This window comes from Capricornis sumatraensis, chromosome 11, assembly GCF_032405125.1.
Source record: "Capricornis sumatraensis isolate serow.1 chromosome 11, serow.2, whole genome shotgun sequence".
NCBI lineage: Eukaryota > Metazoa > Chordata > Mammalia > Artiodactyla > Bovidae > Capricornis > Capricornis sumatraensis.
The window spans coordinates 2714721-2738984 of NC_091079.1; positions in this window are offsets into that span (position 1 = coordinate 2714721).

A 24264-nucleotide genomic window follows, 5' to 3' on the forward strand; every position below is an offset into this window, starting at 1 on the left:
GGGAAGCAGCTCCTCAGACAAGACCTGTAGGAGGCGCGGGGCGCCCCCGCCTGGAAGCCTAGTGCACAGCAAGTGGGAAGAGAGCCTCCTGGGGATAAGAGGAGGCAGCCCAAATGCGTGCGGCTGCAATCACTGCTTTGGTGGAGCCGAGTGCACCTCCAGTACGGCAGAGCTCCAGTTCTGCTCAGAGGCCCGATCTGGCAGAGTGCTGGCGTGAGGCTGCTCTGCCCTGGGCGAGCCTTGCCCAGAATTGCCTCGCGGCTAGGCTTCTAGTCCAGAAAGGAGCGGGCTGTGCGAGACTGGGAGATGCTACTGGCGCCTTCCTGGCCTCAGCTCCACTCCTGCCTTGCCTTTGCATCTAGTCCCCAGGAGTTCTTGTGGAGGGCTTAGTTGCAAGTGGGTTGCACACTGCCAAGCGCTCCAGCTTGAGGGCTCTATTAGAGGCAAAATGAGGGCAACTGGAAGTCTATTCTTACGGTTACTTGACCGCCCAGACTCAGCACAGCTCGGAGAGCACAAGGCTCACAGGGACCCTGGCTGGGGTCTGCAGCCCCACACACCGGAGTTGAACTCCGGGAGCGCCCAGAAGGTGCCTGACAGACGTCATTTCCCTAGTGCTCTCCTCCCCAGCAGAGACGTGTGCAGGTGGTTTGGGCCTGCCCCTGCGTGTCTGGGCTCCCGTCCACAGCCCCAGCTCAGGGAAGCAGCTCCTCAGCCAAGACCTGTGGGAGGCGCAGGGGGCCCCGCCTGGAAGCCTAGTTTACAGCATGCGGGAAGCGAGTCTCCTCGGGAGAAGAGGAGCCAGCCCAGCTGCGTGCGGCTGCAATCACTGCTTTGGCGGAGCCGAGTGCCCCTCCAGTACGGCAGAGCTCCAGCTCTGCTCAAAGGCCCGATCTCTCAGAGTTGCTTGCGGGAGGCTGCTGTGCCCTGGGCGAGCCTTGCCCAGACTTGCCTCGCGTTAGGCTTCCAGTCCAGAAAGGAGCAGGCTCCGCGAGACTGGGAGATGCTACTGGCGCCTTCCTGGCCTCAGCTCCACTCCTGCCTTTCATTTGCACCTAGTCCCCAGGCGTTCTTTTGGAGGGGTTAGTTGCCAATGGGTTGCACACTGCCAAGCGCTCCAGCAGTGAGGGCTCTATTAGAGGCAATGGGAGGGCAACTGCAGGGCTCCTCCAGCGGCTGCTTGACCGCCCAGACTCAGCACAGCACGGAGAGCAGAAGGCTCACAGGGCCCCTGGCTGTGGTCTGCAGTCCAACACACGGGGAGGTTGACACGGTGAGCGCCCAGAATGTGCCTGACAGACGTCATTTCCCTAGTGCTCTCCTCCCCAGCAGAGACATGTGCAGGTGGTTGGGGCCTGGCCCTGCGTGTCTGGGCTCCCGTCCACAGCCCCACCTCAGGTAAGCAGCTCCTCAGCCAAGACCTGTGGGAGGCGCAGGGGCCCCGCCTGGAAGCCCAGTTTACAGCATGCGGGAAGCGAGCGTCCTTGGGAGAAGGGGAGGCAGCACAGCTGCGTGCGGCTGTAATCACTGCTTTGGCGGAGCCGAGTGCCCCTCCAGTACGGCAGAGCTCCAGCTCTGCTCAGAGGCCCGATCTGGCAGAGTTGCTGGCGTGAGGCTGCTCTGCCCTGGGCGAGCTTTGCCCAGACTTGCCTCGCGGCTAGGCTTCCAGTCCAGGAAGGAGCAGGCTGTGCGAGACTGGGAGATGCTACTGGCGCCATCCTGGCCTCAGCTCCACTCCTGCCTTGCCTTTGCACCTAGTCCCCAGGCGTTCTTGTGAAAGGCTTAGTTGCCGGTGGGTTGCACACTGCCAGGCGCTCCAGCCGTGAGGACTCTATTAGAGGCAAAGGGAGGGCTACTGCAAGTCGCCTCTTGCGTTTGCTTGACCGCCCAGACTCAGCACAGCACGGAAAGTACAAGGCTCACAGGGCCCCTGGCTGTGGTCTGCAGCCCCACACACCGGAGGGAAACTCCGGGAGCGCCCAGAAGGTTCCTGACAGATGTCATTTCCCTAGTGCTCTCCTCCCCAGCAGAGACGTGTGCAGGTGGTTGGGGCCTGCCCTTGAGTGTCTGGACTCCCTTCCACAGCCCCAGCTCAGGGAAGCAGCTCCTCAGCTAAGACCTGTAGGAGGCGCGGGGCGCCCCCGCCCGGAAGCCTAGTTTACAGCATGCCGGAAGCGAGCCTCCTCAGTACAAGAGAAGGCAGCCCAGCTGCGTGCGGCTGCAATCAGTACTTTGGCGTAGCCGAGTCCCCCTTCAGTACGGCAGAGCTCCAGCTCTGCTCAAAGGCCCGATCTCTCAAAGTTGCTTTCGTGAGGCTGCTGTGCCCTGGGCGAGCCTTGCCCAGACTTTCCTCGCGCTAGGCTTCCAGTCCAGAAAGGAGGGGGCTGCGCGAGACTTGGAGATGCTACTGGCGCCTTCCTGGCCTCAGCTCCACTCCTGCCTTGCCTTTGCACCTAGTCCCCAGGCGTTCTTGTGGAGGGCTTAATTGCCCGGGGGTTGCACACTGACAAGCGCTCCAGCAGTGAGGGCTCTATTAGAGGCAATGGGAGGGCAACTGCAGGGCTCCTCCAGCGGTTGCTTGACCGCCCAGACTCAGCACAGCACGGAGAGCACAAGGCTCACAAGGCCCCTGGCTGGGGTCTGCAGCCCCACACACGCGGAGGCTGACTCGGTGAGCGCCCAGAAGGTGCCTGACAGACGTCATTTCCCTAGTGCTCTACTCCCCAGCAGAGACGTGTGCAGGTGGTTGGGGCCTGCCCCTGCGTGTCTGGGCTCCCGTCCACAGCCCCAGCTCAGGGAAGCAGCTCCTGAGCCAAGACCTGTGTGAGGTGCAGGGAGCGCCGCCTGGAAGCCTAGTTTACAGCATGCGGGAAGCGAGCCTCCTCTGGAGAAGAGGAGGCAGCCCTGCTGTGTGCGGCTGCATTCACTGCTTTGGCGGAGCCGAGTGCGCCTCAAGGACGGCCGAGCTCCAGCTCTGCTCAGAGACCCGATCTGGCAGAGTTGCTGGCCTGAGGCTGCTCTGCCCTGGGCGAGCCTTGCCCAGACTTGCCTCGCGGCTAGGCTTCCAGTCCAGGAAGGAGCAGGCTGCGCGAGACTGGGAGATGCTACTGGCGCCTTCCTGGCCTCAGCTCCACTCCTGCCTTGCCTTTGCACCTAGTCCCCAGGCTTTCTTGTGGAGGGCTTAGTTGCCGGTGGGTTGCACACTGCCAAGCGCTCCAGCAGTGAGGGCTCTATTAGAGGCAATGGGAGGGCAACTGCAGGGCTCCTCCAGCGGTTGCTTGACCGCCCAGACTCAGCACAGCATGGAGAGCACAAGGCTCACAGGGCCCCTGGCTGGGGTCTACAGCCCCACACACGCGGAGGCTGACTCGGTGAGCGCCCAAAAGGTGCCTGACAGACGTCATTTCCCTAGTGCTCTCCTCCCCAGCAGAGACGTCTTCAGGTGGTTGGGGCCTGCCCCTGCGTGTCTGGGCTTCCAAACACAGCCCCAGCTCAGGGAAGCAGCTCCTCAGCCAAGACCTGTAGGAGGAGTGCGGCGCCCCCGCCTGGAAGCCTAGTGCACAGCATGCGGGAAGCGAGCCTCCTTGGGAGAAGAGGAGGCAGCCCAGATGCGTGCGGCTGCATTCACTGCTTGGGCGGAGCGGAGTGCGCCTCCTGTACGAGAGAGCTCCAGCTCTGCTCAGAGACCCGATCTGGCAGAGTTGCTGGCCTGAGGCTGCTCTGCCCTGGGCGAGCCTTGCCCAGACTTGCCTCGCGGCTAGGCTTCCAGTCCAGAAAGGAGCGGGCTGCGCGAGACTGGGAGATGCTACTGGCGCCTTCCTGGCCTCAGCTCCACTCCTGCCTTGCCTTTGTACCTAGTCCCCAGGCATTCTTGTGGAGGGCTTAGTTGCCGGTGCGTTGCACACTGCCAAGCGCTCCAGCTTGAGGGCTCTATTAGAGGCAAAGTGAGGGCAACTGGAAGTCTATTCTTACGGTTGCTTGACCGCCCAGACTCAGCACAGCACGGAGAGCACAAGGCTCACAGGGCCCCTGGCTGGGGTCTGCAGCCCCACACACGCGGAGGCTGACTCGGTGAGCGCCCAGAAGGTGCCTGACAGACGTCATTTCCCTAGTGCTCTCCTCCCCAGCAGAGACGTGTGCAGGTGCTTGGGGCCTGCCCCTGCGTGTCTGGGCTCCCGTCCACAGCCCCAGCTTAGGGAAGCATCTCCTAAGCCAAGACATGTGGGATGCGCACGGGGCCCCGCCTGGAAGCCTAGTTTACAGCATGCGGGGAGCGAGCCTCCTCGGGAGAAGAGAAGGCAGCCCTGCTCTGTGTGGCGGCATTCACTGCTTTGGCGGAGCCAAGTGCGCCTCCAGTACGGCAGAGCTCCAGCTCTGCTCAGAGGCCCGATCTGGCAGAGTTGCTGGCGTGAGGTTGCTTTACCCTGGGCGAGCCTTGCCCAGACTTGCCTCGCACATAGTCTTCCAGTCCAGGAAGGAGCAGGCTGCGCGAGACTGGGAGATGCTACTGGCGCCTTCCTGGCCTCAGCTCCACTCCTGCCTTGCCTTTGCACCTAGTCCCCAGGCGTTCTTGTGGAGGGCTTAGTTGCCGGTGGGTTGCACACTGCCAAGCGCTCCAGCTTGAGGGCTCTATTAGAGGCAAAGTGAGGGCAACTGGAAGTCTATTCTTATGGTTGCTTGACCGCCCAGACTCAGCACAGCCCGGAGAGCACAAGGCTCACAGGGCCCCTGGCTGGGGTCTGCAGCCCCACACACGCGGAGGCTAACTCAGTTAGCGCCCAGAAGGTGCCTGACAGACGTCATTTCCCTAGTGCTCTCCTCCCCAGCAGAGACGTGTGTAGGTGGTTGGGGCCTGCCCCTGCGTGTCTGGGCTCCAGTCCACAGCCCCAGCTCAGGGAAGTAGCTCCTGAGCCAAGACCTGTGGGAGGCGCAGGGGGCCCCTCCTGGAAGCCTAGTTTACAGCATGCGGGAAGCCAGCCTCCTCGGGAGAAGAGAAGGCAACCCTGCTGTGTGCGGCTGCATTCACTGCTTTGGCGGAGCCGAGTGGGCCTCTAGTACGGCAGAGCTCCAGCTCTGCTCAGAGTCCGGATCTGGCAGAGTTGCTTGCGTTAGGCTGCTCAGTCCTGGGCGAGCCTTGCCCAGACTTGCCTCGCACATAGGCTTCCAGTCCAGGAAGGAGCGGGCTGCGCGAGACTGGGAGATGCTGCTGGCGCCTTCCTGGCCTCAGCTCCACTCCTGCCTTGCCTTTGCACCTAGTTCCCAGACGTTCCTGTGGAGGGCTTAGTTGCCGGTGGGTTGCACACTGCCAAGCGCTCCAGCAGTGAGGGCTGTATTAGAGGAAATGGGAGGGCAACTGCATGGTTCCTCCAGCGGCTGCTTGACCGCCCAGACTCAGCACAGCACGGAGAGCACAAGGCTCACAGGGCCCCTGGCTGGGGTCTGCAGCCCCACACACGCGGAGGCCGAGTCGGTGAGCGCGCAGAAGGTGCCTGACAGACGTCATTTCCCTAGTGCTCTCCTCCCCAGCAGAGACGTGTGCAGGTGTTTGGGGCCTGCCCCTGCGTGTCTGGGCTCCTGTCCACAGCCCCTGCTCAGGGAAGCAGCTCCTGAGCCAAGACCTGTGGGAGGCTCAGGGGGCCCCGCCTAGAAGTCTAGTTTACAGCATGCGGGAAGCGAGACTCCTCGGGAGAAGAGGAGCCAGCCCAGCTGCGTGCGGCTTCAATCAATACTTTGGCCGAGCCGAGTGCCCCTCCAGTACGGCAGTGCTCCAGCTCTGCTCAGAGGCCCGATCTGGCAGAGTTGCTTGCGTGAGGCTGCTCTGCCCTGGGCGAGCCTTGCCCAGACTTGCCTCGCGGCTAGGCTTCCAGTCCAGGAAGGAGCAGGCTGCGTGAGACTGGGAGATGCTACTGGCGCTTTTCTGGCCTCTGCTCCACTCCTTCCTTGCCTTTGCACCTAGTCCCCAGACGTTCTTGTGGAGGGCTTAGTTGCCGGTGGGTTGCACACTGCCAAGCCCTCCAGCAGTGAGGGCTCTATTAGAGGCAATGGGAGGGCAACTGCAGGGCTCCTCCAGCGGTTGCTTGACCGCCCAGACAGCACAGCACGGAGAGCCCAAGGCTCACAGGGCCCCTGGCTGGGGTCTGCAGCCCCACACACCGGAGGGGAATTCCGGGAGCGCCCAGAAGGTGCCAGACAGACGTCATTTTCCTAGTGCTCTCCTCCCCAGCAGAGACGTGTGCAGGTGGTTGGGGCCTGCCCTTGAGTGTCTGGACTCCCTTCCACAGCCCCAGCTCAGGGAAGCAGTTCCTCAGCTAAGACCTGTAGGAGGCGTGGGGCTCCCCCGCCGGGAAGCCTAGTTTACAGCATGCCGGAAGCGAGCCTCCTCAGTACAAGAGAAGGCAGCCCAGCTGCGTGCGATTGCAATCAGTACTTTGGCGGAGCCGAGTGCCCCTCCAGTACGGCAGAGCTCCAGCTCTGTTCAAAGGTCCGATCTCTCATAGTTGCTGGCGTGAGCCTCCTGTGCCCTGGGCGAGCCTTGCCCAGACTTGCCTCGCGTAGGCTTCCTGTCCAGAAAGGAGCGGGCTGCGCGAGACTGGGAGATGCTACTGGCGCCTTCCTGGCTTCAGCTCCACTCCTGCCTTGCCTTTGCAGCTAGTCCCCAGGCGTTCTTGTGCAGGGCTTAGTTGCCGGTGGGTTGCACACTGCCAAGCGCTCCAGCAGTGAGGCCTCCATTAGAGGCAATGGGAGGGCAACTGCAGGGCTCCTCCAGCGGTTGCTTGACCGCCCAGACTCAGCACAGCACGGAGAGCAAAAGGCTCACAGGGCCCCTGGCTGGGGTCTGCAGCCCCACACACCGGAGGCGAACTCCGGGAGCGCCCAGAAGGTGCTTGAAAGACGTCATTTCCCTAGTGCTCTCCTCCCCAGCAGAGACATGTGCAGGTGGTTGGGGCCTGCCCCTGCGTGTCTGGGCTCCCGTCCACAGCCCCAGCTCAGGGAAGGAGTTCCTGAGCCAAGACCTGTGGGAGGCGCTGGGGGCCCCGCCTGGAAGACTAGTTTACAGCATGCGGGAAGCGAGCCTCCTCGGGAGAAGAGAAGGCAGGCCCGCTGCGTGCGGCTGCATTCACTGCTTGGGCGGACCCGAGTGCGCTTCCAGTACGGCAGAGCTCCAGCACTGCTCAGAGGCCCGATCTGGCAGAGTTGCTGGCGTGAGGCCGCTCTGCCCTGGGCGAGCCTTTCCCAGACTTGCCTCGCACATAGGCTTCCAGTCCAGAAAGGAGCAGGCTGCGCGAGACTGGGAGATGCTACTGGCGCCTTCCTGGCCTCAGCTCCACTCCTGCCTTGCCTTTGCACCTAGTCCCCAGGCGTTCTTGTGGAGGGCTTAGTTGCCGGTGGGTTGCACACTGCCAAGCGCTCCAGCTTGAGGGCTCTATTAGAGGCAAAGTGAGGGCAACTGGAAGTCTATTCTTACGGTTGCTTGACCGCCCAGACTCAGCACAGCACGGAGAGCACAAGGTTCACAGGGCCCCTGGCTGGGGTCTGCAGCCCCACACACGCGGAGGCTAACTCAGTTAGCGCCCAGAAGGTGCCTGACAGACGTCATTTCCCTAGTGCTCTCCTCCCCAGCAGAGACGTGTGCAGGTGGTTGGGGCCTGCCCCTGCGTGTCTGGGCTCCTGTCCACAGCCCCAGCTCAGGGAAGCAGCTCCTGAGCCAAGACCTTTGTGAGGCGCAGGGGGCCCCTCCTGGAAGCCTAGGTAACAGCATGCGGGAAGCGAGACTCCTCGGGAGAAGAGGAGCCAGCCCAGCTGCGAGCGGCTGCAATCAATACTTTGGCGGAGCCGAGTGCCCCTCCAGTACGGCAGTGCTCCAGCTCTGCTCAGAGGCCCGATCTGGCAGAGTTGCTGGCGTGAGGCTGCTCTGCCCTGGGCGAGCCTTGCCCAGACTTGCCTCGCGGCTAGGCTTCCAGTCCAGGAAGGAGCAGGCTGCGCGAGACTGGGAGATGCTACTGGCGTCTTCCTGGCCTCAGCTCCACTCCTGCCTTGCCTTTGCACCTAGTCCCCAGGCGTTCTTGTGGAGGGCTTAGTTGCCTTTGGGTTGCACACTGCCACGCGCTCCAGCAGTGAGGGCTCTATTAGAGGCAATGGGAGGGCAACTGCAGGGCTCCTCCAGCGGTTGCCTGACCGCCCAGACAGCACAGCACGGAGAGCCCAAGGCTCACAGGGCCCCTGGCTGGGGTCTGCAGCCCAAAACACCGGAGGGGAATTCCGGGAGCGCCCAGAAGGTGCCAGACAGACGTCATTTTCCTACTGCTCTCCTCCCCACCAGAGACGTGTGCAGGTGGTTGGTGCCTGCCCTTGAGTGTCTGGACTCCCTTCCACAGCCCCAGCTCAGGGAAGCAGCTCCTCAGCTAAGACCTGTAGGAGGCGCGGGGCGCCCCCGCCGGGAAGCCTAGTTTACAGCATGCCGGAAGCGAGCCTCCTCAGTACAAGAGAAGGCAGCCCAGCTGCGAGCGAATGCAATCAGTACTTTGGCGGAGCCGAGTGCCCCTCGAGTACGGTAGAGCCCCAGCTCTGCTCAAAGGCCCGATCTCTCATAGTTGCTGGCGTGAGCCTCCTGTGCCCTGGGCGAGCCTTGCCCAGACTTGCCTCGCGTTAGGCTTCCAGTCCAGAAAGGAGCGGGCTGCGCGAGACTGGGAGATGCTACTGGCGCCTTCCTGGCCTCAGCTCCACTCCTGCCTTGCCTTTGCACCTAGTCCCCAGGCGTTCTTGTGGAGGGCTTAGTTGCCGGTGGGTTGCACACTGCCAAGCGCTGCAGCAGTGTGGGCTCTATTAGCGGCAATGGGAGGGCAACTGCAAGTTTCCTCTTGCGGTTGCTTGACCTCCCAGACTCAGCACAGCACGGAGAGCCCAAGGCTCACAGGGCCCCTGACTGGGGTCTGCAGCCCCACACACGCGGAGGCTGACTCGGTGAGCGCCCAGAAGGTGCCTGACAGACGTCATTTCCCTAGTGCTCTCCTCCCCAACAGAGACGTGTCCAGGTGGTTGGGGCCTGCCCCTGCGTGTCTGGGCTTCCGTCCACAGCCCCACCTCAGGGAAGCAGCTCCTCAGCCAAGACCTGTGGGAGGTGCAGGGGGACCCGCCTGGAAGCCTAGTTTACAGCATGCAGGAAAGCGAGTCTCCTCGGGAGAAGAGGAGCCAGCCCAGCTGCGTGCGGCTGCAATCACTGCTTTGGCGGAGCCGAGTACCCCTCCAGTACAGCAGAGCTCCAGCTCTGCTCAGAGGCCCTATCTAGCAGAGTTGCTGGCGTGAGGCTGCTCTGCCCTGGGCGAGCTTTGCCCAGACTTGCCTCGCGGCTAGGCTTCCAGTCCAGGAAGGAGCAGGCTGCGCGAGACTGGGAGATGCTACTGGCGCCATCCTGGCCTCAGCTCCACTCCTGCCTTGCCTTTGCACCTAGTTCCCAGACGTTCCTGTGGCGGGCTTAGTTGCCGGTGGGTTGCACACTGCCAAGCGCTCCAGCAGTGAGGGCTGTATTAGAGGAAATGGGAGGGCAACTGCATGGTTCCTCCAGCGGCTGCTTGACCGCCCAGACTCAGCACAGCACGGAGAGCACAAGGCTCACAGGGCCCCTGGCTGGGGTCTGCAGCCCCACACACGCGGAGGCCGAGTCGGTGAGCGCGCAGAAGGTGCCTGACAGACGTCATTTCCCTAGTGCTCTCCTCCCCAGCAGAGACGTGTGCAGGTGTTTGGGGCCTGCCCCTGCGTGTCTGGGCTCCTGTCCACAGCCCCTGCTCAGGGAAGCAGCTCCTGAGCCAAGACCTGTGGGAGGCTCAGGGGGCCCCGCCTAGAAGTCTAGTTTACAGCATGCGGGAAGCGAGACTCCTCGGGAGAAGAGGAGCCAGCCCAGCTGCGTGCGGCTTCAATCAATACTTTGGCCGAGCCGAGTGCCCCTCCAGTACGGCAGTGCTCCAGCTCTGCTCAGAGGCCCGATCTGGCAGAGTTGCTTGCGTGAGGCTGCTCTGCCCTGGGCGATCCTTGCCCAGACTTGCCTCGCGGCTAGGCTTCCAGTCCAGGAAGGAGCAGGCTGCGTGAGACTGGGAGATGCTACTGGCGCCTTTCTGGCCTCTGCTCCACTCCTTCCTTGCCTTTGCACCTAGTCCCCAGACGTTCTTGTGGAGGGCTTAGTTGCCGGTGGGTTGCACACTGCCAAGCCCTCCAGCAGTGAGGGCTCTATTAGAGGCAATGGGAGGGCAACTGCAGGGCTCCTCCAGCGGTTGCTTGACCGCCCAGACAGCACAGCACGGAGAGCCCAAGGCTCACAGGGCCCCTGGCTGGGGTCTGCAGCCCCATACACCGGAGGGGAATTCCGGGAGCGCCCAGAAGGTGCCAGACAGACGTCATTTTCCTAGTGCTCTCCTCCCCAGCAGAGACGTGTGCAGGTGGTTGGGGCCTGCCCTTGAGTGTCTGGACTCCCTTCCACAGCCCCAGCTCAGGGAAGCAGTTCCTCAGCTAAGACCTGTAGGAGGCGTGGGGCGCCCCCGCCGGGAAGCCTAGTTTACAGCATGCCGGAAGCGAGCCTCCTCAGTACAAGAGAAGGCAGCCCAGCTGCGTGCGATTGCAATCAGTACTTTGGCGGAGCCGAGTGCCCCTCCAGTACGGCAGAGCTCCAGCTCTGTTCAAAGGTCCGATCTCTCATAGTTGCTGGCGTGAACCTCCTGTGCCCTGGGCGAGCCTTGCCCAGACTTGCCTCGCGTAGGCTTCCTGTCCAGAAAGGAGCGGGCTGCGCGAGACTGGGAGATGCTACTGGCGCCTTCCTGGCTTCAGCTCCTCTCCTGCCTTGCCTTTGCAGCTAGTCCCCAGGCGTTCTTGTGCACGGCTTAGTTGCCGGTGGGTTGCACACTGCCAAGCGCTCCAGCAGTGAGGCCTCCATTAGAGGCAATGGGAGGGCAACTGCAGGGCTCCTCCAGCGGTTGCTTGACCGCCCAGACTCAGCACAGCACGGAGAGCAAAAGGCTCACAGGGCCCCTGGCTGGGGTCTGCAGCCCCACACACCGGAGGCGAACTCCGGGAGCGCCCAGAAGGTGCTTGAAAGACGTCATTTCCCTAGTGCTCTCCTCCCCAGCAGAGACATGTGCAGGTGGTTGGGGCCTGCCCCTGCGTGTCTGGACTCCCGTCCACAGCCCCAGCTCAGGGAAGGAGTTCCTGAGCCAAGACCTGTGGGAGGCGCTGGGGGCCCCGCCTGGAAGACTAGTTTACAGCATGCGGGAAGCGAGCCTCCTCGGGAGAAGAGAAGGCAGGCCGGCTGCGTGCGGCTGCATTCACTGCTTGGGCGGAGCCGAGTGCGCTTCCAGTACGGCAGAGCTCCAGCACTGCTCAGAGGCCCGATCTGGCAGAGTTGCTGGCGTGAGGCCGCTCTGCCCTGGGCGAGCCTTGCCCAGACTTGCCTCGCACATAGGCTTCCAGTCCAGAAAGGAGCAGGCTGCGCGAGACTGGGAGATGCTACTGGCGCCTTCCTGGCCTCAGCTCCACTCCTGCCTTGCCTTTGCACCTAGTCCCCAGGCGTTCTTGTGGAGGGCTTAGTTGCCGGTGGGTTGCACACTGCCAAGCGCTCCAGCTTGAGGGCTCTATTAGAGGCAAAGTGAGGGCAACTGGAAGTCTATTCTTACGGTTGCTTGACCGCCCAGACTCAGCACAGCACGGAGAGCACAAGGTTCACAGGGCCCCTGGCTGGGGTCTGCAGCCCCACACACGCGGAGGCTAACTCAGTTAGCGCCCAGAAGGTGCCTGACAGACGTCATTTCCCTAGTGCTCTCCTCCCCAGCAGAGACGTGTGCAGGTGGTTGGGGCCTGCCCCTGCGTGTCTGGGCTCCTGTCCACAGCCCCAGCTCAGGGAAGCAGCTCCTGAGCCAAGACCTTTGGGAGGCGCAGGGGGCCCCTCCTGGAAGCCTAGGTAACAGCATGCGGGAAGCGAGACTCCTCGGGAGAAGAGGAGCCAGCCCAGCTGCGAGCGGCTGCAATCAATACTTTGGCGGAGCCGAGTGCCCCTCCAGTACGGCAGTGCTCCAGCTCTGCTCAGAGGCCCGATCTGGCAGAGTTGCTGGCGTGAGGCTGCTCTGCCCTGGGCGAGCCTTGCCCAGACTTGCCTCGCGGCTAGGCTTCCAGTCCAGGAAGGAGCAGGCTGCGCGAGACTGGGAGATGCTACTGGCGTCTTCCTGGCCTCAGCTCCACTCCTGCCTTGCCTTTGCACCTAGTCCCCAGGCGTTCTTGTGGAGGGCTTAGTTGCCTTTGGGTTGCACACTGCCACGCGCTCCAGCAGTGAGGGCTCTATTAGAGGCAATGGGAGGGCAACTGCAGGGCTCCTCCAGCGGTTGCCTGACCGCCCAGACAGCACAGCACGGAGAGCCCAAGGCTCACAGGGCCCCTGGCTGGGGTCTGCAGCCCAAAACACCGGAGGGGAATTCCGGGAGCGCCCAGAAGGTGCCAGACAGACGTCATTTTCCTACTGCTCTCCTCCCCACCAGAGACGTGTGCAGGTGGTTGGTGCCTGCCCTTGAGTGTCTGGACTCCCTTCCACAGCCCCAGCTCAGGGAAGCAGCTCCTCAGCTAAGACCTGTAGGAGGCGCGGGGCGCCCCCGCCGGGAAGCCTAGTTTACAGCATGCCGGAAGCGAGCCTCCTCAGTACAAGAGAAGGCAGCCCAGCTGCGAGCGAATGCAATCAGTACTTTGGCGGAGCCGAGTGCCCCTCCAGTACGGTAGAGCCCCAGCTCTGCTCAAAGGCCCGATCTCTCATAGTTGCTGGCGTGAGCCTCCTGTGCCCTGGGCGAGCCTTGCCCAGACTTGCCTCGCGTTAGGCTTCCAGTCCAGAAAGGAGCGGGCTGCGCGAGACTGGGAGATGCTACTGGCGCCTTCCTGGCCTCAGCTCCACTCCTGCCTTGCCTTTGCACCTAGTCCCCAGGCGTTCTTGTGGAGGGCTTAGTTGCCGGTGGGTTGCACACTGCCAAGCGCTGCAGCAGTGTGGGCTCTATTAGCGGCAATGGGAGGGCAACTGCAAGTTTCCTCTTGCGGTTGCTTGACCTCCCAGACTCAGCACAGCACGGAGAGCCCAAGGCTCACAGGGCCCCTGACTGGGGTCTGCAGCCCCACACACGCGGAGGCTGACTCGGTGAGCGCCCAGAAGGTGCCTGACAGACGTCATTTCCCTAGTGCTCTCCTCCCCAACAGAGACGTGTCCAGGTGGTTGGGGCCTGCCCCTGCGTGTCTGGGCTTCCGTCCACAGCCCCACCTCAGGGAAGCAGCTCCTCAGCCAAGACCTGTGGGAGGTGCAGGGGGACCCGCCTGGAAGCCTAGTTTACAGCATGCAGGAAAGCGAGTCTCCTCGGGAGAAGAGGAGCCAGCCCAGCTGCGTGCGGCTGCAATCACTGCTTTGGCGGAGCCGAGTGCCCCTCCAGTACAGCAGAGCTCCAGCTCTGCTCAGAGGCCCTATCTAGCAGAGTTGCTGGCGTGAGGCTGCTCTGCCCTGGGCGAGCTTTGCCCAGACTTGCCTCGCGGCTAGGCTTCCAGTCCAGGAAGGAGCAGGCTGCGCGAGACTTGGAGATGCTACTGGCGCCATCCTGGCCTCAGCTCCACTCCTGCCTTGCCTTTGCACCTAGTCCCCAGGCGTTCTTGTGAAAGGCTTAGTTGCCGGTGGGTTGCACACTGCCAGGCGCTCCAGCCGTGAGGACTCTATTAGAGGCAAAGGGAGGGCTACTGCAAGTCGCCTCTTGCGTTTGCTTGACCGCCCAGACTCAGCACAGCACGGAAAGTACAAGGCTCACAGGGCCCCTGGCTGTGGTCTGCAGCCCCACACACCGGAGGGAAACTCCGGGAGCGCCCGGAAGGTTCCTGACAGATGTCATTTCCCTAGTGCTCTCCTCCCCAGCAGAGACGTGTGCAGGTGGTTGGGGCCTGCCCTTGAGTGTCTGGACTCCCTTCCACAGCCCCAGCTCAGGGAAGCAGCTCCTCAGCTAAGACCTGTAGGAGGCGCGGGGCGCCCCCACCCGGAAGCCTAGTTTACAGCATGCCGGAAGCGAGCCTCCTCAGTACAAGAGAAGGCAGCCCAGCTGCGTGCGGCTGCAATCAGTACTTTGGCGTAGCCGAGTCCCCCTTCAGTACGGCAGAGCTCCAGCTCTGCTCAAAGGCCCGATCTCTCAAAGTTGCTTTCGTAAGGCTGCTGTGCCCTGGGCGAGCCTTGCCCAGACTTTCCTCGCGTTAGGCTTCCAGTCCAGAAAGGAGGGGGCTGCGCGAGACTTGGAGATGCTACTGGCGCCTTCCTGGCCTCAGCTCCACTCCTGCCTTGCCTTTGCACCTAGTCCCCAGGCGTTCTTGTGGAGGGTTAATTGCCCGGGGGTTGCACACTGACAAGCACTCCAGCAGTGAGGGCTCTATTAGAGGCAATGGGAGGGCAACTGCAGGGCTCCTCCAGCGGTTGCTTGACCGCCCAGACTCAGCACAGCACGGAGAGCACAAGGCTCACAGGGCCCCTGGCTGGGGTCTGCAGCCCCACACACGCGGAGGCTGACTCGGTGAGTGCCCAGAAAGTGCCTGACAGACATCATTTCCCTAGTGCTCTCCTCCCCAGCAGAGACATGTGCAGGTGTTTGGGGCCTGCCCCTGTGTGTCTGGGCTCACGTCCACAGCCCCAGCTCAGGGAAGCAGCTCCTGAGCCAAGACCTGTGGGAGGTGCAGGGGGCCCCGCCTGGAAGCCTAGTTTAAAGCATGCGGGAAGCGAGTCTCCTCGGGAGAAGAGGAGCCAGCCCAGCTGCGTGCAGTTGCAATCACTGCTTTGGCGGAGCCGAGTGCCCCTCCAGTACGGCAGAGCTCCAGCTCTGCTCAGAGGCCCGATCTGGCAGAGTTGCTGGCGTGAGGCTCTGCTGCCCAGGGCGAGCTTTGCCCGGTCTTGCCTCGCGGCTAGGCTTCCATTCCAGGAAGGAGCAGGCTGCGCGAGACTGGGAGATGCTACTGGCGCCTTCCTGGCCTCAGCTCCACTCCTGCCTTGCCTTTGCACCTAGTCCCCAGGCGTTCTTGTGAAAGGCTTAGTTGCTGGTGCGTTGCACACTGCTAAGCGCTAGAGCCGTGAGGGCTCTATTAGAGGCAAAGGGAGGACTACTGCAAGTCGCATCTTTCATTTGCTTGACCGCCCAGACTCAGCACAGCACGGAATGTACAAGGCTCACAGGGCCCCTGGCTGGGGTCTGCAGCCCCACACACCGGAGGGGAAATCCGGCAGCACCCAGAAGGTGCCTGAGTGCCCTCATTTCCCTAGTGCTCTCCTCCCAGGCAGAGAAGTGTGCAGGTGGTTGGGGCCTGCCCCTGCGTGTCTGAGCTCCCGTCCACAGTCCCAGCTCAGGGAAGCAGCTCCTGAGCCAAGACCTGTGGGAGGCACAGGGGGCCCCGCCTGGAAGCCTAGTTTACAGCATGCGGGAAGCGAGCCTCCTCGGGAGAAGAGAAGGCAGCCCTGCTGTGTGCGGCTGCATTCACTGCTTTGGCGGAGCCGAGTGCGCCTCCAGTACGGCAGAGCTCCAGCTCTGCTCAGAGGCCCGATCTGGCAGAGTTGCTGGCGTTAGGCTGCTCTCTCCTGGGCGAACTTGCCCAGAATTGCCTCGCACATAGGCTTCCAGTCCAGGAAGGAGCGGGCTGCGCGAGACTGGGAGATGCTGCTGGCGCCTTCCTGGCCTCAGCTCCACTCCTGCCTTGCCTTTGCAGCTAGTCCCCAGGCGTTCTTGTGAAAGGCTTAGTTGCCGGTGGGTTGCACACTGCCAAGCGCTCCAGCAGTGAAGGCTCTATTAGAGGCAAAGGGAGGGCAGCTTCAAGTTTCCTTGTGCGGTTGCTTGACCGCCCAGACTCAGCACAGCACGGAGAGCACAAGGCTCACAGGGCCCCTGGCTGGGGTCTGCAGCCCCACACACCGGAGGCGAAATCCGGGAGCGCCCAGAAGGTGCCTGACAGACGTCATTTCCCTAGTGCTCTCCTTCCCTGCAGAGACGTGGGCAGGTGGTTGTGGCCTGCCTCTGCGTGTCTGGGCTCCCGTCCACAGCCTCAGCTCAGGGAAGCAGCTCCTGAGTCAAGACCTGTGGGAGGCGCGGGGGGACCCACCTGGAAGCCTAGTTTACAGCATGTGGGAAGCGAGCCTCCTCGGGAGAAGAGAAGGCAGCCTGGCTGCTTGCGGCTGCATTCACTGCTTTGGCGGAGCCGAGTGCGCCTCCAGTACGGCAGAGCTCCAGCTCTGCTCAGAGGCCCGATCTGGCAGAGTTGCTGGCGTTAGGCTGCTCTGTCCTGGGCGAACTTGCCCAGAATTGCCTCGCACATAGGCTTCCAATCCAGGAAGGAGCGGGCTGCGCGAGACTGGGAGATGCTACTGTCGCCTTCCTGGCCTCAGCTCCACTCCTGCCTTGCCTTTGCACCTAGTCCCCAGGCGTTCTTGTGGAGGGCTTAGTTGCCGGTGGGTTGCACACTGCCAAGCGCTCCAGCAGTGAGGGCTCTATTTGAGGCAATGGGAGGGCAACTGCACGGCTCCTCCAGCGGTTGCTTGACCGCCCAGACTCAGGACAGCATGGAGAGCACAAGGCTCACAGGGCCCCTGGCTGGGGTCTGCAGCCCCACACACCGGAGGTGAACTCCGGGAGCGCCCAGAAGGTGCCTGAGTGCCATCATTTCCCTAGTGCTCTCCTCCCAGTCAGAGACGTGTGTAGGTGGTTGGGGCCTGCCCCTGCGTGTCTGAGCTCCCGTCCACAGCCCCAGCTCAGGGAAGCAGCTCCTGAGCCAAGACCTGTGGGAGGCGCAGGGGGCCCCGCCTGGAAGCATAGTTTACAGCATGTGGGAAGCGAGCCTCCTCGGGAGAAGAGAAGGCAGCCCTGCTGTGTGCGGCTGCATTCACTGCTTTGGCGGAGCCGAGTGCACCTCCAGTACGGCAGAGCTCCAGCTCTGCTCAGAGGCCCGATCTGGCAGAGTTGCTGGCGTGAGGCTGCTGTGCCCTGGGCGAGCTTTGCCCAGACTTGCCGCACGTTAGGCTTCCAGTCCAGATAGGAGCGGGCTGCGTGAGACTGGGAGATGCTACTGGCGCCTTCCTGGCCTCAGCTCCACTCCTGCCTTGCCTTTGCACCTAGTCCCCAGGCGTTCTTGTGAAAGGCTTAGTTGCCGGTGGGTTGCACACTGCCAAGCGCTCCAGCCGTGAGGGCTCTATTAGAGGCATAGGGAGGGCTACTGCAAGTCGCCTCTTGCTTTTGCTTGACCGCCCAGACTCTGCACAGCACGGAAAGCACAAGGCTCACAGGGCGCCTGGCTGGGGTTTGCAGCCCCACACACGCAGAGGCTGACTCGGTGAGCGCCCAGAAGGTGCCTGACAGACGTCATTTTGCTAGTGCTGTCCTTCCCAGCAGAGACGTGTGCAGGTGGTTGGCGCCTGCCCCTGCGTGTCTGGGCTACCGTCCACAGCCCCAGCTCAGGGAAGCAGCTCCTGAGCCAAGACCTGTGGGAGGCGCAGGGGGCCCCTCCTGGAAGCCTAGTTTACAGCATGCGGGAAGCCAACCTCCTCGGGAGAAGAGAAGGCAGCCCTGCTGTGTGCGGCTGCATTAACTGCTTTGGCGGAGCCGAGTGCACCTCCAGTACGGCAGAGCTCCAGCTCTGCTCAGAGGCCTGATCTGGCAGAGTTGCTGGCGTGAGGCTGCTCTGGTGGGCGAGCCTTGCCCAGACTTGCCTCGAGGCTAGGCTTCCAGTCCAGGAAGGAGCAGAATGCGCGATACTGGGAGATGCTACTGGCGCTTTCCTGGCCTAAGCTCCACTCCTGCCTTGCCTTTGCACCTAGTCCCCAGGCGTTCTTGTGGAAGGCTTAGTTGCCGGAGGGTTGCACACTGCCAAGCGCTCCAGCAGTGAGGTCTCTATTAGAGGCAATGGGAGGGCAACTGCAGGGCTCCTCCAGAGGTTGCTTGACCGCCCAGACTCAGCACAGCACGGAGAGCACAAGGCTCACAGGGCCCCTGGCTGGGGTCTGCAGCCCCACACAAGCGAAGGCTGACTCGTTGAGCGCCCAGAAGGTGCCTGACAGACGTCATTTCCCTAGTGCTCTCCTCCCCAGCAGAGACGTGTGCAGGTGGTTGGGGCCTGACCCTGCGTGTCTGGGCTCCCGTCCACAGCCCCAGCTCAGGGAAGCAGCTCCTCAGCCAAGACCTGTAGGAGGCGCGGGGCGCCCCCTCCTGGAAGCCTAGTGCACAGCATGCGGGAAGCGAGCCTCCTTGGGAGAAGAGGAGGCAGCCCGGATGCGTGGGGCTGCAATCACTGCTTGGGCGGAGCCGAGTGCGCCTCCAGTACCGCAGAGCTCCAGCTCTGCTCAGAGGCCCGATCTGGCAGAGTGCTGGCGTAAGGCTGCTCTGCCCTTGGCGAGCCTTGCTCAGACTTGCCTCGCGGCTAGGCTTCCAGTCCAGAAAGGAGCGGGCTGCGCGAGACTGGGAGATGCTACTGGCGCCTTCCTGGCCTCAGCTCCACTCCTGCCTTGCCTTTGCACCTAGTCCCCAGGCGTTCTTGTGGAGGGCTTAGTTGCCGGTGGATTGCACACTGCCAAGGGCTCCAGCTTGAGGGCTCTATTAGAGGCAAAGTGAGGGCAACTGGAAGTCTATTCTTACAGTTGCTTGACCGCCCAGACTCAGCACAGCACGGAAAGCACAAGGCTCTCAGGGCCCCTGCGTGGGGTCTACAGCCCCAAACACGCGGAGGCTGACTCGGTTAGTGCCCAGAAAGTGCCTGACAGACGTCATTTCCCTAGTGCTCTCCTCCCCAGCAGAGACGTGTGCAGTTGGTTGGGGCCTGCCCTTGAGTGTCTGGACTCCCTTCCACAGCCCCAGCTCAGGGAAGCAGCTCCTCAGATAAGACCTGTAGGAGGCGCGGGGCGCCCCCGCCGGGAAGCCTAGTTTACAGCATGCCGGAAGCGAGCCTCCTCAGTACAAGAGAAGGCAGCCCAGGTGCGTGCGGCTGCAATCAGTACTATGGCGGAGCCGAGTGCCCCTCCAGTATGGCAGAGCTCCAGCTCTGCTCAAAGGCCCGATCTCTCAGAGTTGCTGGCGTGAGGCTGCTGTGCCCTGGGCGAGCCTTGCCCAGACTTGCCTCGCGTTAGGCTTCCAGTCCAGAAAGGAGCGGGCTGCGCGAGGCTGGGAGATGCTACTGGCGCCTTCCTGGCCTCAGCTCTACTCCTGCCTTGCCTTTGCACCTAGTCCCCAGGCGTTCTTGTGGAGGGCTTAGTTGCCGGTGGGTTGCACACTGCCAAGCGCTCCAGCAGTGAGGGCTCTATTAGAGGCAATGGGAGGGCAACTGCAGGGCTCCTCCAGCGGTTGCTTGACCGCCCAGACTCAGCACAGCACGGAGAGCACAAGGCTCACAGGGCCCCTGGTTGGGGTCTGCAGTCCCACACACCGGAGGGGAACTCCGGGAGCGCCCAGAAGGTGCCTGAGTGCCGTCATTTCCCTAGTGCTCTCCTCCCAGGCAGAGACATGTGCAGGTGGTTGGGGCCTGCCCCTGCGTGTCTGAGCTCCCGTTCAGAGCCCCAGCTCAGGAAAGCAGCTCCTGAGCCAAGACCTGTGGGAGGCGCAGGGGGCCCCGCCTGGAAGCCTAGTTTACAGCATGCGGGAAGCGAGTCTCCTCGGGAGAAGAGGAGCCAGCCCAGCTGCGTGCGGCTGCAATCTCTGCTTTGGCGGAGCCGAGTGCCCCTCCAGTACGGCAGAGCTCCAGCTCTGCTCAGAGGCCCGATCTGGCAGTGTTGCTGGCGTGAGGCTGCTCTGCCCAGGGCGAGCTTTGCCCAGACTTGCCTCGCGGCTAGGCTTCCAGTCCAGGAAGGAGCAGGCTGCGCGAGACTGGGAGATGCTACTGGCGCCTTCCTGGCCTCAGCTCCACTCCTGCCTTGCCTTTGCACCTAGTCCCCAGGCGTTCTTGTGAAACGCTTAGTTGCCAGTGGGTTGCACACTGCCAAGCGCTCCAGTCGTGAGGGCTCTATTAAGGGCAAAGGGAGGGCTACTGCAAGTCGCCTCTTGCGTTTGCTTGACCGCCCAGACTCAGCACAGCACGGAAAGTACAAGGCTCACAGGGCCCCTGGCTGGGGTCTGCAGCCCCACACACCGGAGGGGAACTCCGGGAGCGCCCAGAAGGTGCCTGACAGACGTCATTTCCCTAGTGCTCTCCTCCCCAGCAGAGACGTGTGAAAGTGGTTGGGGCCTGCCCTTGAGTGTCTGGACTCCCTTCCGCAGCCCCAGCTCAGGGAAGCAGCTCCTCAGCTAAGACCTGTAGGAGGCGCGGGGCGCCCCCACCGGGAAGCCTAGTTTACAGCATGCCGGAAGCGAGCCTCCTCAGTACAAGAGAAGGCAGCACAGGTGCGTGCGGTGCAATCAGTACTTTGGCGGAGCCGAGTGCCCCTCCAGTATGGCAGAGCTCAAGCTCTGCTCAAAGGCCCGATCTCTCAGAGTTGCTGGCGTGAGGCTGCTGTGCCCTGCGCGAGCCTTGCCCAGACTTGCCTCGCGTTAGGCTTCCAGTCCAGAAAGGAGCAGGCTTCGCGAGACTGGGAGATGCTACTGGCGCCTTCCTGGCCTCAGTTCCACTCCTGCCTTGCATTTGCACCTAGTCCCCAGGCGTTCTTGTGGAGGGGGTAGTTGCCAGTGGGTTGCACACTGGCAAGCGCTCCAGCAGTGAGGGCTCTATTAGAGGCAATGGGAGGGCAACTGCAGGGCTCCTCCAGCGGCTGCTTGACCGCCCAGACTCATCACAGCATGCAGAGCACAAGACTCACAGGGCCCCTGGCTGGGGTCTGCAGCCCCACACACGCGGAGGCCGAGTCGTTGAGCTCGCAGAAGGTGCCTGACAGACGTCATTTCCCTAGTGCTCTCCTCCCCAGCAGAGACATGTGCAGGTGGTTGGGGCCTGGCCCTGCGTGTCTGGGCTCCCGTCCACTGCCCCACCTCAGGGAAGCAGCTCCTCAGCCAAGACCTGTGGGAGGCGCAGGGGGCCCCGCCTGGAAGCCTAGTTTACAGCATGCGGGAAGCGGGCCTCCTTGGGAGAAGATGAGGCAGCCCAGCTGCGTGCGGCTGCAATCACTGCTTAGGCGGATCCGAGTGCCCCTCCATTACGGCAGAGCTCCAGCTCTGCTCAGAGGCCCGATCTGGCATAGTTGCTGGCGTGAGGCTGCTCTGCCCTGGGCGAGCCTTGCCCAGACTTGCCGCACGTTAGGCTTCCAGTCCAGATAGGAGCGGGCTGCGTGAGACTGGGAGATGCTACTGGCGCCTTCTTGGCCTCAGCTCCACTCCTGCCTTGCCTTTGCACCTAGTCCCCAGGCGTTCTTGTGAAAGGCGTAGTTGCCAGTGGGTTGCACACTGCCAAGCTCTCCAGCAGTGAGGGCTCTATTAGAGGCAATGGGAGGGCAACTGCAGGGCTCCTCGAGCGGTTGCTTGACCGCCCAGACTCAGCACAGCACGGAGAGCACAAGGCTCACAGGGCCCCTGGCTGGGGTCTGCAGCCCCACACACGCGGAAGCTGACTCGGTGAGCGCCCAGAAGGTGCCTGACAGACGTCATTTCCCTATTGCTCTCCTCCCCAGCAGAGACGTGTGCAGGTTGTTTGGGCCTGCCCCTGCGGTTCTGGACTCACGTCCACAGCCCCAGCTCAGGGAAGCAGCTCCTGAGCCAAGACATGTGGGAGGCGCAGGTGGCCCCGCCTGGAAGCCTAGTTTACAGCATGCGGGAAGCGAGCCTCCTCGGGATAAGAGAAGGCAGCCCTGCTGTGTGCGGCTGCAATCACTGCTTTGGCAGAGCCGAGTGCGCCTCCAGTACGGCAGAGCTCCATCTCTGCTCAGAGGCCTGATCTGGCAGAGTTGCTGGCGTGAGGCTGTTCTGCCCTGGGCGAGCATTGCCCAGACTTGCCTCTCGGCTAGGCTTCCAGTCCAGGAAGGAGCAGGCTGCGCGAGACTGGGAGATGCTACTGGCGCCTTCCTGGCCTAAGCTCCACTCCTGCCTTGCCTTTGCACCTAGACCCCAGGCGTTCTTGTGGTGGGCTTAGTTGCCGGTGGGTTGCACACTTCCAAGAGCTCCATCTTGAGGGCTCTATTAGAGGCAAAGTGAGGGCAAGTGGAAGTCTATTCTTACGGTTGCTTGCCGCCCAGACTCAGCACAGCACGGAGAGCACAAGGCTCACAGGGCCCCTGGCTGTGGTCTGCAGCACCACACACCGGAGGTGAACTCGGGGGGGGCCCAGAAGGTGCCTGAGTGCCGGCATTTCCCTAGTGCTCTCCTCCCAGGCAGAGACGAGTGCAGGTGGTTGGGGCCTGCCCCTGCGTGTCTGATCTCCCGTCCACAGCCTCAGCTCAGGGAAGCAGCTCCTGAGCCAAGACCTGTGGGAGGCGCAGGGGGCCCAGTCTGGAAGCCTAGTTTACAGCATGCAGGAAGCGAGCCTCCTCCGGAGAAGAGAAGGCAGCACTGCTGTGTGCGGCTGCATTCACTGCTTTGGCGGAGCCGAGTGCGCCTCCAGTACGGCAGAGCTCCAGCTCTGCTCAGAGTCCCGATCTGACAGAGTTGCTGGCGTTAGGCTGCTCTGTCCTGGGCGAGCCTTGCCCAGACTTGCCTCACACATAGGCTACCAGTCCAGGATGGAGCGGGGTGCGTGAGACTGGGAGATGCTACTGGCGTCTTCCTGGCCTCAGCTCCACTCCTGCTTTGCCTTTGCACCTAGTCCCCAGGCGTTCTTGTGGAGGGCTTAGTTGCCGGTGGGTTGCACACTGCCAAGCGCTCCAGCAGTGAGGGCTCTATTAGAGGCAATGGGAGGGCAACTGCAGGGCTCCTCCAGCGGTTGCTTGACTGCCCAGACTCAGCACAGCACGGAGAACACAAGGCTCACAGGGCCCCTGGCTGGGGTCTTCAGCCCCACACACCGGATGTGAACTCCGGGAGCGCCCAGAAGGTGCCTGAGAGACGTCATTTCCCTAGTGCTCTTCTTCCCAGCAGAGACGAATGCAGGTGGTTGGGGCCTGATCCTGCGTGTCTGGGCTCCCGTCCACAGCTCCAGCTCAGGGAAGCAGCTCCTGAGCCAAGACCTGTGGGAGGCGCAGGGGGCCCCGCCTGGAAGCCTAGTTTACAGCATGCGGGAAGCGAGCCTCCTTGGGAGAAGGTGAGGCAGCCCAGCTGCGTGCGGCTGCAATCACTGCTTTTGCGGATACGAGTGCCCCTCCATTACGGCAGAGCTCCAGCTCTGCTCAGAGGCCCGCTCTGGCAGAGTTGCTTGCATGAGTCTGCTCTGTCCTGGGCGAGCCTTGCCCAGACTTGCCTCACACATAGGCTTCCAGTGCAGGAAGGAGCAGGCTGCGCGAGATTTGGAGATGCTACTGGCGTCTTCCTGGCCTCAGCTCCACTCCTGCCTTGCCTTTGCACCTAGTCCCCTGGCGTTCTTGTGGAGGGCTTGTTGCCAGTTGGTTGCACACTGCCAAGCGCTCCAGCAGTGAGGGCTCTATTAGAGGCAATGAGAGGGCAACTGCAGGGCTCCTCCAGTGGTTGCTTGACCGCCCAGACTCAGCACAGCACGGAGAGCACAAGGCTCACAGGGCCCCTGGCTGGGGTCTGCAGCCCCACACACTCGGAGGCTGACTCGATGAGCGCCCAGAAGATGCCTGACAGACGTCATTTCCCTAGTGCTCTCCTCCCAAGCAGAGACGTGTGCAGGTGGTTGGGGCCTGCCCCTGCGTGTCTGGGCTCCCGTCCACAGCCCCAGCTCAGGGAAGCAGCTCCTGAGCCAAGACCTGTGGGAGGCGCAGGTGGCCCCGCCTGGAAGCCTAGTTTACAGCATGCGGGAAGCGAGTCTCCTCGGGAGAAGAGGAGCCAGTCCAGCTGCGTGAGGCTGCAATCACTGCTTTGGCGGAGCCGAGTGCCCCTCCAGTGCGGCAGAGGTCCAGCTCTGCTCAGAGGCCCGATCTGGCAGAGTTGCTGGCTTGAGGCTGCTCTGCCCAGGGCGAGCGTTGCCCAGACTTGCCTCGCGGCTAGGCTTCCAGTCAAGGAAGGAGCAGGCTGCGCGAGACTGGGAGATGCTACTGGCGCCTTCCTGGCCTCAGTTCCACTCCTGCCTTGCATTTGCACCTAGTCCCCAGGCGTTCTTGTGGAGGGGGTAGTTGCCAGTGGGTTGCACACTGGCAAGCGCTCCAGCAGTGAGGGCTCTATTAGAGGCAATGGGAGGGCAACTGCAGGGCTCCTCCAGCGGCTGCTTGACCGCCCAGACTCATCACAG